Below are 15524 nucleotides of genomic sequence, written 5' to 3' on the forward strand. Positions count from 1 at the left end.
ACAGTCATCTTATAAAGATATGCTCAGTCTGTGAGTGAAAAGCCTAATTGATACTGGGAGTAGCCAGAGCTTGAATTGTATCAGAAGCTTGGGAGAGGACCAGATCTTATGGTCTTCCAGTCAGACCCCTAAGATCTCTCTCAAAGTTCCTCCCACTCAGAGGGCTGTAATGAATGTTTTCACATCCACAGCAGAACCCCACAGGGCTCAGTAACCTCCTCTCTAGGACTGTATCAATAGGGCATGCTAGAAGCTAGTCTACTTTTTAAACTTTGCCAGTTATCTTCAGGATTACAGTACAATGAATGTGGTATTTTTTTACCCTAACACACAAGACAGCACACATTTGGGAATAGTTTTTGGTCTGTTTTCTTTTCTCCCGCTTTTCTTCTATGTTTTCATTCATGGGGTAAGCCTACTGGACTGGAAGTCAGGGGATTTGGGTTCTCTCAGTATAGGGCCTGTCAGGGTTCCCTCCCCACGCTGAACTCTAGGGTACAGATGTGGGGACCTGCACAAAAGACCACTAAGTTTATTTCTACCAGCTTAGGTTAAAAGCTTCCCCAAGGCACAAATTCTGTGTCCTTGGATGGTACGCTGCCACCACCAAGTGATTTAGACAAAGTATCAGGGAAAGGACCACTTGGAATTCCTATTCCCCCAAAATACCCCCCAAGCCCTACACCCACTTCCTGGGAAGGCTTGAGACTATCATCCTCACCAATTGGTATAGGTGAGCACAGACCCAACCCCTTGGATCTACAGGACACTGAAAAAAAAATCAGGATCTTAAAAGAAGAATTTTATTTAAAGAAAAGGTGAAAGAACCACCTCTAAAATCAGGATGGAAGATAACTTTACAGAGTAACAAAAGACTCAAAACACAGAGGAACCCTCCTTAGCTTCAGTTTCGAAGTTATGGGGGTGGGGGGAAGTAGAGAAGGGATAAACTTTTCTTTAACAAAGAGAAATTCACAAGTGGAAAACAAAAAGGTTATCTAATGCGCCTTGCCTTATTTACTTATTCTTTTTGCAATATTGAGATTCACTTTAGGATGGTTTATAGGAGGAAGAGTTTTCTGACCTAGTGCTTCTCTGCTTTCCAAGAGAGCTCACAAAGAGCATAAACAAAGCCTCTCTTTCCCCCCACTCCAGATTTGAAAGTATCTTTTGTCCCCATTGGTTCTTTTGGTCAGGTGCCAATCAGGTTATTTGAGCTTCTTAACCCCTTGCAGTAAGGAGGAATTCTAGACTACCCGTAGCTGTCTGATTATGACAGCCCCCCAAATCACAGACTATGGTGGACGGCCTGTACCACACTGGCTGTGATTTCTTCCTGGAGCTCTAGGAGAAAACAGAGTTAAGACACATGCACCTCTAGATATATTACTGATTATATAAAAACTAACAATATGTCTCACATTTCAAGGACTGTTTTAACCAGTTGATTCTGGGAAACTTATGGGAGAGTGCATTAGCCACTTTATTAAAAGTTCCTAGAATGTGTTGTATTTCAAAATTAAAATTTTGGAGAGCTAAACTCCACCTAAGAAGTTTGTTATTTTCCTTGACAGTATGAAGCCACTTCAGCACACCATGGTCAGTTTGCCGGTGGATGTAGTTTTTTCAGAGCATACACAATGGCGTAACATTCCTTTTTGGGGATTGACCAGTGGATTTCCCTCTCAGACAGTTTTTTTCCTTAGGCTATGTCTACACTATGAAATTAGGTCGAATTTATAAAAGTCGGTTTTGTAGAAAGCGGTTTTATACAGTTGATTGTGTGTGTCCCCACACAAGTGCTCTAAGTGCACTTAGTAGTCGGCGGAGTGTGTCCACAGTACCGAGGCAACCGTCAACTTCCGGAGCATTGCTCTGTGGGTGGCTATTCCACAGTTCCCACAGTCTCTGCCGCCCATTTGAATTCTGGGTAGAAATCCCAGTGCCTGATGAGGCTAAAACATTGTCGTGGGTGGTTCTGGGTACATATCGTCAGACCCCTGTTCCCTCCCTCCGTGAAAGCAAGGGCAGACAATCGTTTTGTGCCTTTTTTCTTGAGTTACTTGTGCAGACACCATACCACGGCAAGCATGAAGCCCACTCAGCTCACTGTCACCATATGTCTCCTGGGTGCTGGCAGACGTGGTACTGCGTTGCTACACAGCAGCAGTTAATTGCCTTTTGGCAGCAGACAGTGCAGTATGCCTGGTAGCCGTCATTGACATAGTCCAGGGTGCTCTTTTAACCAGGCGCCTGGGCAAACATGGGAGTGACTCAGCCAGGTCATTTCCCTTGTTTCGTCTCGTGGCAATTCAGTCCTACCGGCAGTGCGCTGTCTTTTAACCTCCAGCCCACAGAAGATGATGGCTAGTTGTCATACTGCACCGTCTTCTGCCGAGCACCCAGGAGATGATGATGGCTGGCGGTCGTACTGCACAGTCTGCTGCCAGCAAGGTGTATAAAGATAAATGAAGTGGCTCAAAACAAGGAATAGACCAGATTTGTTTTGTATTTATTTTCTCCTCCTTCCCTCTGTAAAATCAACAGCCTGCTAAACCCAGCTTTGAGTTCTATCCCTGAGGGGGCCATTCAGTTTCTCGCAAAGCCACCCCCTTTGCTGATTTTAATTCCCTGTAAGCCAACCCTGTAAGCCATGTCAATAGTTGCCCCTCCCTCCGTCAGGGCAATGGCAGACAATCGTTCCGCGCCTTTTTTCTGTGCAGACGCCATACCATGGCAAGCATGGAGCCCGCTCAGATCACTTTTGCAATTAGGAGCACATTAAACACCACGTGCATTATCCAGCAGTGTATGCAGCACCAGAACCTGGCAAAGCGATACCGGGCGAGTAGGCGACATCACTGCAGTAACATCAGAGAAACTTTGAAACTTTGAAAACCAGTTTCAGGACTGGCCAGGCTACAGTGTGAAAGTTCTGTTTGTTTCTCCTTGATGAAACCCCCCGCCCCTTGGTTCACTCCACTTCCCTGTAAGCTAACCACCCTCCCCTCCTCCCTTCAATCACCGCTTGCAGAGGCAATAAAACCATTGTTGCTTCACATTCATGCATTCTTTATTCATTCATCACACAAATAAGGGGATAACTACCAAGGTAGCCCAGGACGGGTGGTGAAGGAGGGAAGGGAAATGCCACACAGCACTTTAAGCACAGCACTTTAAAAGTTTACAACTTTACAATTTATTGAATGCCAGCCTTGTGTTTTTTGGGCAATCCTCTGTGGCGGAGTGGCTGGTTGGCCGGAGGCCCCCCACCGCATTCTTGGGTGTCTGGGTGTGGAGTTTCACGGGGCACTGCTTCGGGTCCCTGTTATGGCCTCTGTCCTTCATGCCCTGGGAGATTTTGACAAAGGTTTTGGCATTTTGAAAACTGGAACGGAGTTCTGATAGCACGGATTCCTCTCCCCATACAGCGATCAGAACTCGTACCTCCCGTTCAGTCCATGCTGGAGCTCTTTTGCGATTCTGGGACTCCATCATGGTCACCTCTGTTGATGAGCTCTGCATTGTCACCTGCAGCTTGCCCCGCTGGCCAAACAGGAAATAAAATTCAAAAGTTTGCAGTTCTTTTCCTGTCTACCTGGCCAGTGCATCTGAGTTGAGAGTGCTGTCCAGAGCGGTCATAATGGAGCACTCTGGGATAGCTCCTGGAGGCCAATACCATCTAATTGCATCCACAGTACCCCAAATTCGAACCGGCAAGGCCGATTTAAGCGCTAATCCACTTGTCGGGGTGGAGTAAGCAAATCGATTTTAAGAGCCCTTTAAGTCAAAATAAAGGGCTTCATCGTGTGGACGGGTGCAGGTTTACATCGATGTAACGCTGCTAAATTCAACCTAAAGTCCTAGTGTAGACCAGGGCTCAGGCTTGGCCGTATATTACAGGTGATTTGTACGGCAATACAGCCAAATCGCTGCCCCACTGACAGATCTAACCAAAAATTAACTGCCAAATGCAGTTCAGTGGACTGAGCGTCAGACAGCCTTTAACCTGCTTAAAGTGACACTCATGTCTGACCCTGTGCTCAGGGCCCTAGACTTTAACAAACCTTTCCTAGTAACCACCGATGCATCCAAGCGTGAGGTGGGAGCAGTTTTAATGCAGGAAGGTCCAGATCAAGAATTGCATCCTATTGTGTTTCTAAGCCCTGGTCTACACTAGGAGTTTAGGTCAAATTTAGCAGCGTTAAATATGAAGCCCTTTGTTTTGACTTAAAGGGCTCTTAAAATCGATTTCCTTACTCCACCCCGACAAGTGGATTAGCGCTTAAATCGGCCTTGCCGGGTCGAATTTGGGGTACTGTGGATGCAATTAGACAATATTGGCCTCCAGGAGCTATCCCAGAGTGCTCTATTGTGACCACTCTGGACAGCACTCTCAACTCAGATGTACTGGCCAGGTAAAGGCCCGCAAACTTTTGAATTTCAATTTCCTGTTTGCATGGTTACCTGCAGCTTGCCACACTTGCCAGAGCTCATCAGCAAAGGTGACCATGATGGAGTCCCAGAATCGCAAAAGAGCTCCAGCATGGACCAAACAGGAGGTACAGGATCTGATCGCTGTATGTGGGGAGGAATCCGTGCTATCAGAACTCCGTTCCAGTTTTCAAAATGCCAAAACCTTTGTCTAAATCTCCCAGGGCATGAAGGACAGAGGCCATAACAGCGACCCAAAGCAATGCCACGTGAAACTTAAGGAGCTGAGGCAAGCCTACCAGAGAGGTGAACGGCCGCTCCGGGTCAGAGCCCCAAACATGCCGCTTCTATGATGAACTGCATGCCATTTTAGGGGGTTCAGCCACCACTACCCCAGCCGTGTTGTTTGACTCCTTCAATGGAGATGGAGGCAATGCAGAAGCAGGTTTTGATGATGATGATTGATGAAGTTAGCTCACAGCAAGCAAGTGGAAAAACCGGTTTTCCCGACAGCCAGGAACTGTTTCTCACCCTGGACCTGGAGGCAGTTCCCCCGCCCCCCCCCGGACCCACCCAAGGCTGCCTCTCGGACCCGCCAGGTGGAGAAGGGGTATCTGGTGAGTGTACCTTTTTTAAAATACTATACATACTTTAAAAGCAAGCATGTTTAATTTTCCCTGGCATTTGCAGCTGTCCTGGATGTACTCCCAAAGCCTTTGCAAAAGGTTTCTGGGGAGGGCAGCCTTATTTCGTCCTCCATGGTAGGACACCTTACCACTCCAGGCCAGTAGCACGTACTCAGGGAATCACTGTACAACAAAGCATTGCAATGTATGTTTGCTGGCATTCAAACAACATCTGTTCTTTATCTCTCTGTTATCCTCAGGAGAGTGATATCATTCATGGTCACCTGGTTGAAATAGGGTGCTTTTCTTAAGGGGACATGCAGAGGTTCCCATTCCTGCTGGGCTGTTTGCCTGTGGCTGAACAGAAATGTTCCCTGCTGTTAGCCTGGGGGGGGACGGGGTGGTGGTGAGGGGCTAGCCATGTGGTGGGGGGAGCCAAATGCGACCTTGGAACGAAAGCACATGTGCTCTGTATGTAATGTTAACAGCAAGGTTTACCCTGAAAGAGTATACCCATTGTTCTAGAAAATGTTTTTTTTTTTTTTTTAAATACCACTGCCTCTTTTTTTTTTCCCTCCACCAGCTGCATGTGTTTCAATGATCACAGGATCTTCTCCTTCCCAGAGGCTAGTGAAGATAAGAAGGTGAAAAAAACTCACTTGTGATTAAATGTTCTCTGAGCTCATGCTGTCCTCCCACACTGACGGAGTACAGATGAATGTGTGAAGGCAGACAATGTCAGAGTGCAGGAAAGCACAATATGACCGGGAAGAGAGGTGGCGGGCTGAAGAGAGGGCTGAAGTTGAAAGGTGGCAGCAGCGTGATGAGAGGACGCAGGATTCAATGCTGAGGCTGCTGGAGGATCAAACCAATATGCTCCAGCATATGGTTGAGCTGCAGGAAAGGCAGCAGGAGCACAGAGTGCCGCTGCAGCCCCTGTGTAACTAACCGCCCTCCTCCCCAAGTTCCATAGCCTCCTCACCCAGACGCCCAAGAACGCGGTGGGGGGGCCTCCGGCCATTCCACCCCAGAAAATTGCCCAAGCAACAGAAGGCTGGCATTCAATAAGTTTTAAAGTTTTAAACTTTTAAAGTGTTGTGTGGCCTTGTCCTTCCCTCCTACACCACCCGTCCTGGGCTACCTTGGTAGTTATCCCCTTATTTGTGTGATGAATGAATAAAGAATGCATAAATGTGAAGCAACAATGGCTTTATTGCCTCTGCAAGCGGTGATCGAAGGGAGGAGGAGAGGGTGGTTAGCTTACAGGGAAGTGGAGTGAACCAAGGGGCGGGGGGTTTCATCAAGGAGAAACAAACAGAACTTTCACAGCATAGCCTGGCCAGTCATGAAACTGGTTTTCAAAGCTTCTCTGATGCGTACCGCGCCCTCCTGTGCTCTTCTAACCGCCCTGGTGTCTGGCTGCGCGTAACCAGCAGCCAGGCGATTTGCCTCAACCTCCCACCCCGCCATAAACATTTCCCCCTTACTCTCACAGATATTGTGGAGCACACAGCAAGCAGTAATAACAGTGGGAATATTGGTTTCGCTGAGGTCTAAGCGAGTCAGTAAACTGCGCCAGCGCGCCTTTAAACGTCCAAATGCACATTCTACCACCATTCTGCACTTGCTCAGCCTGTAGTTGAACAGCTCCTGACTACTGTCCAGGCTGCCTGTGTACGGCTTCATGAGCCATGGCATTAATGGGTAGGCTGGGTCCCCAAGGATATATATAGGCATTTCAACATCCCCAACAGTTATTTTCTGGTCTGGGAATAAAGTCCCTTCCTGCAGCTTTTGAAACAGACCAGAGTTCCTGAAGATGCGAGTGTCATGTACCTTTCCCGGCCATCCCACGTTGATGTTGGTGAAACGTCCCTTGTGATCCACTAGAGCTTGCAGCACTATTGAAAAGTACCCCTTGCGGTTTATGTACTCGGCGGCTTGGTGCTCCGGTGCCAAGATAGGGATATGGGTTCCGTCTATGGCCCCACCACAGTTAGGGAATCCCATTGCAGCAAAGCCATCCACTATGACTTGCACATATCCCAGGGTCACTACCCTTGATATCAGCAGATCTTTGATTGCATGGGCTACTTGCATCACAGCAGCCCCCACAGTAGATTTGCCCACTCCAAATTGATTCCCAACTGACCGGTAGCTGTCTGGCATTGCAAGCTTCCACAGGGCTATCGCCACTTGCTTCTCAACTGTGAGGGCTGCTCTCATCTTGGTATTCATGCGCTTCAGGGCAGGGGAAAGCAAGTCACAAAGTTCCATGAAAGTGCCCTTACGCATGCAAAAGTTTCGCAGCCACTGGGAATCGTCCCAGACCCGCAACACTATGCGGTCCCACCAGTCTGTGCTTGTTTCCCGAGCTCAGAATCGGCGTTCCACTGCATGAAGCTGCCCCATTAGCACCATGATTCCCACATTGCCAGGGCCCCTGCTTTGAGAGAAGTCTGTGTCCATGTCCTGATCACTCACGTGACCGCGCTGACGTCGCCTCCTCGCCCGGTGTCGCTCTGCCAGGTTCTGGTGCTGCATATACTGCTGGATAATGTGTGTGGTGTTTAATGTGCTCCTAATTGCCAAAGTGAGCTGAGCGGCCTCCATGCTTGCCTTGGTATGGCGTCCGCACAGAAAAAAGGCGCGGAACGATTGTCTGCCGTTGCTCTGACGGAGGGAGGGGCGACTGACGACATGGCTTACAGGAAATTAAAATCAACCAAGGGGGTGGCTTTACATCAATGAGTATTTCAGGCAGGACTTCACGGAGGGTTTCAATAAGAAATGGTGCACCTAAGTAATTGTTCTTATTGGAACAAGCAGGTTGGTCTGGCCTCTGATTGATACATGGCTAGATTTATCTCGCTGCACCTTCTCTGTGAGTGACTGCAGTGTGACCTAGAGGAATGAGTCCCCTAGACGGAAGAGGGGGGGAAGCAAATGAGCACAAAACAAAGCTGGTCTATTTCTTGTTTTGATCCACTCCATCTATCTTTTACATCTTTGGCTGGCAGCAGACGGTGCAGAAGGACTGCAAGCCATCCACATCTCATGGCTGCTCAGCAGAAGACGGTGCAGTAGGACTGCTAGCCATTCTCATCTCTTGCCTGCCTGGCAGAAGGTGGTACAGTAGGACTGCTAGCAATCCATATCCGCCTGCCTGCTCACCATAAGATGGTTCAATAGGACTGACTGCAGGACTAAAGAGAATGACCTGGTCAAGTCACTCCAAATTTAGTCCCTGTGCCCATGTCTGCCCAGGCGCTCCTGGCCGACGTGGCCAGGAGCACCTCGGACATGACGATGACAGCTACCAGTCGTGCTGTACCATCTGCTGCCACAAGGCAATGGGTTGATGCTGCTGTGTAGCAATGCAGTACCACGTCTGCCAGCACCCAGGAGACATACAGTGACGGTTAGCTGAGCGGGCTCCATGCTTGCCGTGGTATGGTTTCTGCACAGGTAACTCAGGAAAAAAGGCGCGAAATGATTGTCTGCCCTTGCTTTCACGGAGGGAGGGAGGGAAGGGGGGCCTGACGATATGTACCCAGAACCACCCGCGACAATGTTTTAGCCCCATCAGGCATTGGGATCTCAACCCAGAATTCCAGTGGGCAGCGGAGACTGCGGGAACTGTGGGATAGCTACCCACAGTGCAACACTTCGGAAGTCAACTCTAGCCTCAGTACTGTGGAAACACTCTGCCAAGTTAATGCACTTAGAGTATTTTCTGTGGGGACACACACGTTCGAATATATAAAACCGATTTCTAAAAAACCGACTTCTACAAATTCGACCTAATTTCATAGTGTAGACATATCCTTAGGTGCCACAAGTACTCCTTTTCTTTTTGTGGATACAGACTAACATGGCTGCTACTCTGAATCCTATATAATGTTGACATCTCACACCAAAAGGCAGTCACTTCCCTCTCCAACACATACTGAAAAACATGATGTACCCCAATGTCATTCAGCTTGCTCCATCATGCCAAACCTTAATGGTGACCTGAGCAATATTAAAGCAGAATAACTTCCCTAATGAATATTGTGTGGATCAAATGTCTTGATCTGCTGACAAGAGAGTTTGAGGTCACTATCTAGGTACTTCATGACAGAAGGAATTTGATAGAGTTGGTCCTTTACATTACTGTTACTTACTAATAGTAAGAGTCCTGAATTCCCTGACTCTGTTTCCTAAGAGGAGCCAGAGAAGTGGACCAGTTTTTAATTGAAGTGCCAGGAAGTCCAATTTAACAAAGATCTTTTCTTCCAGTTCTTTGTTAGTGAGTTGAGTTAAATAAGTTTTAAAAACAAAAAGTTAGTCTAAAAAAATCCTCTCAATTGCTCAGGCTTCGTTTCCTTGGTACTTGTAGTGTGTCCTAATTCTAACTAGGAGTTCTCTAGTCATGGGTAGATTATTGCAGGAAACACAGGTAGATGAGATCTGAATTAATGTACAAAACAAGCAGAATAAGCAGCTTTCAGGCATTTGTTTGTATGCACAGTACCAATATCCAAGGAGGGACCACCAACCTTTCTGTTTTGCAGGTCACCTTAAAGCAACAGGTTTAAGACTATAAGGCCAGCTCCTCAGCTGGTATAAATCAGCATAGGTCTGACTTCCATGTAGCTACATAAGTTTACAGCAGCTCAGATATTAGCTAATTAGATGAGATTTCTATGTTGGCAGCTTGCTACCCTATTACCTATGTAAATTAAATTTCTAAGCACCTGACCCACTACCTATTTTAATGCTTCCAATAGTCAGTTCATCTTAAGCTCTAACAGGTTTTCTCTAACTGATATAGATGCAAAGTTCAGATCTGGATCCAGATCTGAACAAGCCCATTGAGGGGAGTTCAGACCTGGGATATGGTTCAACCCACTATGAGAAGAAGAATTTGTAATACTTGAAAGTGTCAGTGCTGGGACCCGCCTGCAAGAGATATAGATATCACACACACTTTAAAAAATGTAAAGCTGACTTTTAAACCTATTCCAGGAGTTAACCTTTGGTTACAAAAAAAAAATAAAATAAAATAAAAAGAAAGTTAGGTCCCCCCCCCATCTCCCCAGTATTTTATAATAGAACTGGTTAAATACCAGAGACAGTTATTTGTCAGGTTGATAAAACACATTTTAAGTTCAGTTAAGTGTAACTTGTCAAATAGGAGCCATAGAAGTACCTAGACAAGCTATCAGGTTATCTGAGCATATCACAAGATACCAGTATTTGTCCTGCCCTTGTTTTTAATCATTCCTCACAGTCACATTGCATAGCATAGCATGTGGCTGAGGGGCTCAAAGGATATGATGCAATGTGTTAGATCACACTTATTTTCAGATCTCTGAACTTCCCTACAATGCTAGTTTGCCAGTCAGCATAGTCTGTCTGTAGAACCAGTGGAGTCCAGCCTGGAAGGATCACTCCACTTCAATCGGCCTTCTCTGGTGGTTATTATGTCAACTGTGTATGTGTATACACACCCACACACCACATTAGGGTTGCCACCCGTCAGTGTTTTACCAGGATCATGCCTTTGAGGTAGCTGTCGCAGATGAAGTGGTTCAAATGTCTCAGTTTTTTGTACCTCAGTATAGGAAGCCTAGCTGACAAAGGCAACATGTCCAGAAGAAAGTGGATGTAGATGTATGCCCCATGTACTGCGCTGATCTGTGATTGAAGTTTCATTTCTCCCCACCCCTAATCTACATGAGAAGGATCAGGCCTTTGCAGTGCGGTACACGGTGGCTTCAGCCCTGGGACAGTGCAAACCAAAGTCTTACACTGCCTTTGGGAGCTCCCCTTCACCTACCTGAGGTCACCATGGTCTTCGCTACAGACAGCCCCTGTGATTGGGACCAATAACTTTAGTCTGAGTGAAATCATTCTTTCAAATGTCAACTAATGAGTTATTTTCCACAGCTTGCTAAACAGAACTGGTAGAGTCTGCATGCCCTCTAGTGGTCATAGCAATAGTAACATCAACTGTAATATATGATCTTTCAGATACATACTGTAGTTCATTTGGCTAACATTTCTGTTGCACATTAAAATTACATGGCACGTTACAACCACAGATCAGATATTCCCTGTTAAGTGCTCACTATCTAAGTTAGGCAAGAATATGTACAAGACAGCACAGGGGCAGCCCTAGAGAGGGCAGGCATGGGGATTATTCAGGAGAAGCTTACTTAATGAGTTGGGTTTTTAAGGAGGGATTCAAAGGAGGAGAGAAAAGGCACTTCATAGGTGAGGACAGGGACAGTGTTCCTGGCATAGAGGCCAGCATGTTGGAGGCATGAGGTGAAGAATGGGAGAAGGGGCCAGTAAGGTAAGAGGATCAGGAAGATGTGGCATGATGGTGATGTGAGAACAGGGATCTAGAGCAGGCAGAGCAAACTCATGGCCTTGTAGAGCTAGGTAGGAAGGACAAGGAGCTTGAATATGACCAAAACCTATGGAGGTATTTGAAGAGTGAGGGGCTCAGAGTTGCTGTGCGGCCGCAGCAGCAGGTGGACAGACTGGCAATAGGCAAAGTAAGGCAGGAGGGCAAAAATCACTAATCAGGGGTAGACGTTTAGGTCCAGAGTTTACAATAAGAGACGGAAGTACTTCACGCTGTTATACAAATTTCTTCATGTGCTTTATCTAAATAGAACAAAGTAGATGTTATTCCCAGTAGCAAGAGGAATCAACTGTGTAAAGACACATACCACAGAACCTATTTGTCCTTTAGGTGCAGCACATGGTATAATTTTTAAAGTTTCCCAAATAGCCATAGGCCTCCTGCTCTCAATTGGGGTACTTTGGTCAAGGTGAACTGCACCCTGTACACCCTTTGCCAGCTGAGGTGGTATAAAATGCAACTCATAGCACTGAATATATGCATGAGCTGGCATCCACCACCAGACTCCACTAGTGCAAGCAATAGTGTATTTCAGGCCTTGTCAACATGAGAAAGTTTAACTTAAGGCAGTTTTTAAACCAATTGAGTGAAGCCAGTGAAAACCCATGTTGACATCCTGATTTTGGTTTGAGTGTGTCATTTTACTGTTATCTTAAGTCAATTCCTAATTGACTTAGTATCTAGGGTTCACACAGCCCATTGCACTGGTTTAAGCTAAATTGATCTAAATGTCAGAGTAAGTTAAATCAGTGTGCTTCTCTCATGTAAGAGAAATTTGTTAGTTTATTCAACCATATTTCTTTCTTCGCCATCTCCCCAACACTGATAGCTGAACCCACCTCATTCAAGAGGAATCTTCATAGGTCTCTGTAACAACCTGGCATCCCCAAGCAGCCCCTCACTCATGGCATTGTCATTACTCACAATCCTAGTGCATTCCCTTGTGGCATCATCATCCGTCTCATGCAGTGGGACATTTGGCCCCCCAGCCAAGTCCTTCTGGAGTCTGGCTTCTTCCAGGCCATCAGCATTCTGAATAGTATCCTTCACCAGTATTAACACATGTAGCAAACCAAGAAGTCTTCTGCCTCCCCTGGGATTTTATGTCAGTTCCCGTTTCTTCACCAAGTGACTGAAGACAAACCACCACCACCAACTCACTCCCTCCCATACAGGGCTGAGATTTCAGCCTCTTCCAATTCTTTTTATCCCATGTCCTATTGTCAGGATACCAACCCACAAGGCCATTTCCCTCAAGGCCAGCCAGCCTCCCCTTACTCCAGAAGGGCCAACTACAGAAACTAACCCTGGTTCCTATACAGCAACACCCCACTTAACATTGTAGGTACATTCCTGAAAAATGCTACTTAAAGCAAAACGATGTTAAGCAAATCCAGTTGCCCCATAAGAATTAATGTAAATAGAGGTAGTGGGGGTTAGGTTCCAGGGAAATTTTTTTCACCAGACAAAAGACTATATACACCTCTACCCAGATATAATGCAGTCCTTGGGAGCCAAAAAAATCTTACCATGTTATATCAAACTTGCTTTGGCCTCAAGGATTTCCTTTCTTAATAGTCACTTTCCACCCTGACTGACCCCTCAGAACCTCCCACCCATCCAACCCCCCCGCTCCTTGTCCTGACTACCCCCTCCAGAGACCCCCCACCCCAACCACCCCTCCCAAGACCCCACCCAACCCTCTTGCTCCCTCTCCCAACTGCCCCAACCCCTATCCACATACCCCCTCCCCAACAGGCCCCCCCGGGACTCCCACACCCTATCCAACACCCCCATTCCCTGACCACCCCCAGAATCTCCGAACCATCCAACACCCCACCCCCGCTCCCTGACCACCACACCCCCCCCCCACCAAGACCCTCTGCCCCATATCCAACCCCTCGGCCCCAGCCCGGCACCCTTAATATGCTGCTCAGAGCAGCGTGTTGGAGCCAGACACGCGTACCCCCCGGAGCGCACAGCCCTGCCCCCCCCAGAGCGCTGCTTTACCGCGTTATATCTGAACTCATGTTATAGCGGGTCACATTATATTAGGGTAGAGGTGTATACACAAACATACACAGTATAAGTTTTAAACAAACAATTTAATACTGTACACAGCAAGGATTATTGTGAAGCTTGGTTGAGGTGGTGAAGTCAGAAGGTGGGATATTTCCCAGGGGATGCCTTACTGCTAAAGGATGAACTAGCACTCAGTTGAGTCCTCAAGGGTTAACACGTTGTTAATGTAGCCTCACACTGTACAAGGCAGCACAAACGGAGGGAGGGGACAACACAAGAGTGGCAGTTTCCCTGTGGAAATGGAACATGATGGTGAACCTATGCTATCCCACTGGGCTGGAGCACACCACTCCCTCCATTTTCCAAAGTGCGGGGTGTGTGAGCACACATGTGCATGTTTGTGTGACATGCACATTGCTCTTTAACTGCACAGACCCCACTCTAAGTACATTGCCTTTTTAATTAGATCAGCAAGTTGAAACAGCAACTGCTGCCAGTAAGCTCCCTCCATCCTGAGCCCTGTCCCGTCCCGTCCCATCCCATCCCCCCCCCCCTCCATGGGGATGGGGTACAGGAGCAGTGGGAGGGGGACACCCCGACATCTGCACCACTCCTCCTCCCCCCACAGCAAGCAGGAGGCTTCAGGGAGCAGTTCCAAGGCAGAGGACAGGAGCAGCACATGGCAGTGGGGGGAGGGACACCTGAACTGCTGGGCAATTGATAGCCTGCTAAGCAACTGCCACACAGGGAACTTAGGGGAGCTGATAGGGGGGCTGCTGGCCCACCCTGGTTCCAAGCCCCCACCAGCTAGCTCCAACCGGCTGCTCTTCCTGCAAGCAGTGGACAAAGCAGGCAGCTGCCAAACAACATGACAAGGGAGCATTGCACAACTTTAAAGAAGCATATTCTCTAATTGATCAGCAATGAAACAATAACTTTAAGTGAGGAATTACTGTACCTTGTTCCTCTCTTTTCCCTTACAGAGGGGTTCTTCTATTTCTCAACCCTGAACAGACAGATACCTTTCCTTTCTCCTCAGGAAATAACATAATATCTTCTTCCTCAAGTGCATGGAGCTTCTTCCGTTATAGAAACCACCCATCTCCTCCCCAGCTGGGTCTGATACTGAATTGAACCTGACACACCCTCCAAGTGCAACAGGGTGAGCTAACTGGTTTCTCAGGCTTCCCTTAGTGCTTTGTTGACCTCTGTGGGGTTTATCCACCCCAACACAGCCTCACACATAGGGGTATGATAATTGCCAAAAAATATAGAATTATAAGATATCACATTACCTCAGCATCTCACCTCACATTATAGTTATGAAATACAACACATTCAGAAATTAAAATTAATTAATTTAAACAGTACACCTGACCTCAGAAGATTTCAGCAAGAAAAATATACATTACACAGAATATACAATATCAAAGCTATCAGCAAGTCATACAAAATATAATCCATATCTTTAGTCAAAAAAGCCAGTGTCTGAAAATTTCACAGGCCTTGTTTTAGACAATAGACATTGGGTCTGATTTAAAACAGAACAAAACAAAAAAAACATAGGAACATAGGAATTGCCAGACTGGGTTAGATCAAAGGTCTACATAGTCCAGTATCCTGCCCCAAACAATGGTCAGATGCTGCAAGAGCCATTGCAGTAGGCAGATGTGGAATAATCTGCACTTTACGGAGGTCTCACCTTGACCTGTAATAGTTAGAGATTGGCTTAAAACCTGAAGCACAAGATGTAATATCTCTTCCAAATTTTTCATTGTCAATTATTATAACTCTGGATATTCTTGATATCCATATAAATGTCCAATCCCTTTGAGATTCTTATTAGGTTCTTGGCTTTAATAACTTTCTGTGGCGGTGAGTTCCACAGTTTAATCACATGTGTGGAAAAAAGTATTTCCTTTTATCAGTTTTGTATTTCCCACCTTTTAATGTCATTGAATGTCTCCTTGGTCTTCTGTTATGGGACAGGGAGAACAAAAGCTCTAATCTTCCTTCTCTAGATC

General features: G+C 46.7%; 1 long non-coding RNA gene across 1 annotated transcript in view; it reads right to left on the reverse strand.

Moving 5' to 3' along the window:
* LOC311515318 overlaps positions 1-14529 on the reverse strand; it is a 57759-nt gene extending 43230 nt beyond the window's left edge. The window contains exon 1 of the long non-coding RNA XR_014710102.1: positions 14459-14529. This is a non-coding gene — a long non-coding RNA (uncharacterized lncRNA). The remainder of the gene's footprint in view (positions 1-14458) is intronic.
* Positions 14530-15524: the final 995 nt, after the last annotated feature.

Source organism: Lepidochelys olivacea, assembly GCF_965140295.1.
Source record: "Lepidochelys olivacea isolate rLepOli2 genome assembly, chromosome: 1".
Taxonomy (NCBI): domain Eukaryota; kingdom Metazoa; phylum Chordata; order Testudines; family Cheloniidae; genus Lepidochelys; species Lepidochelys olivacea.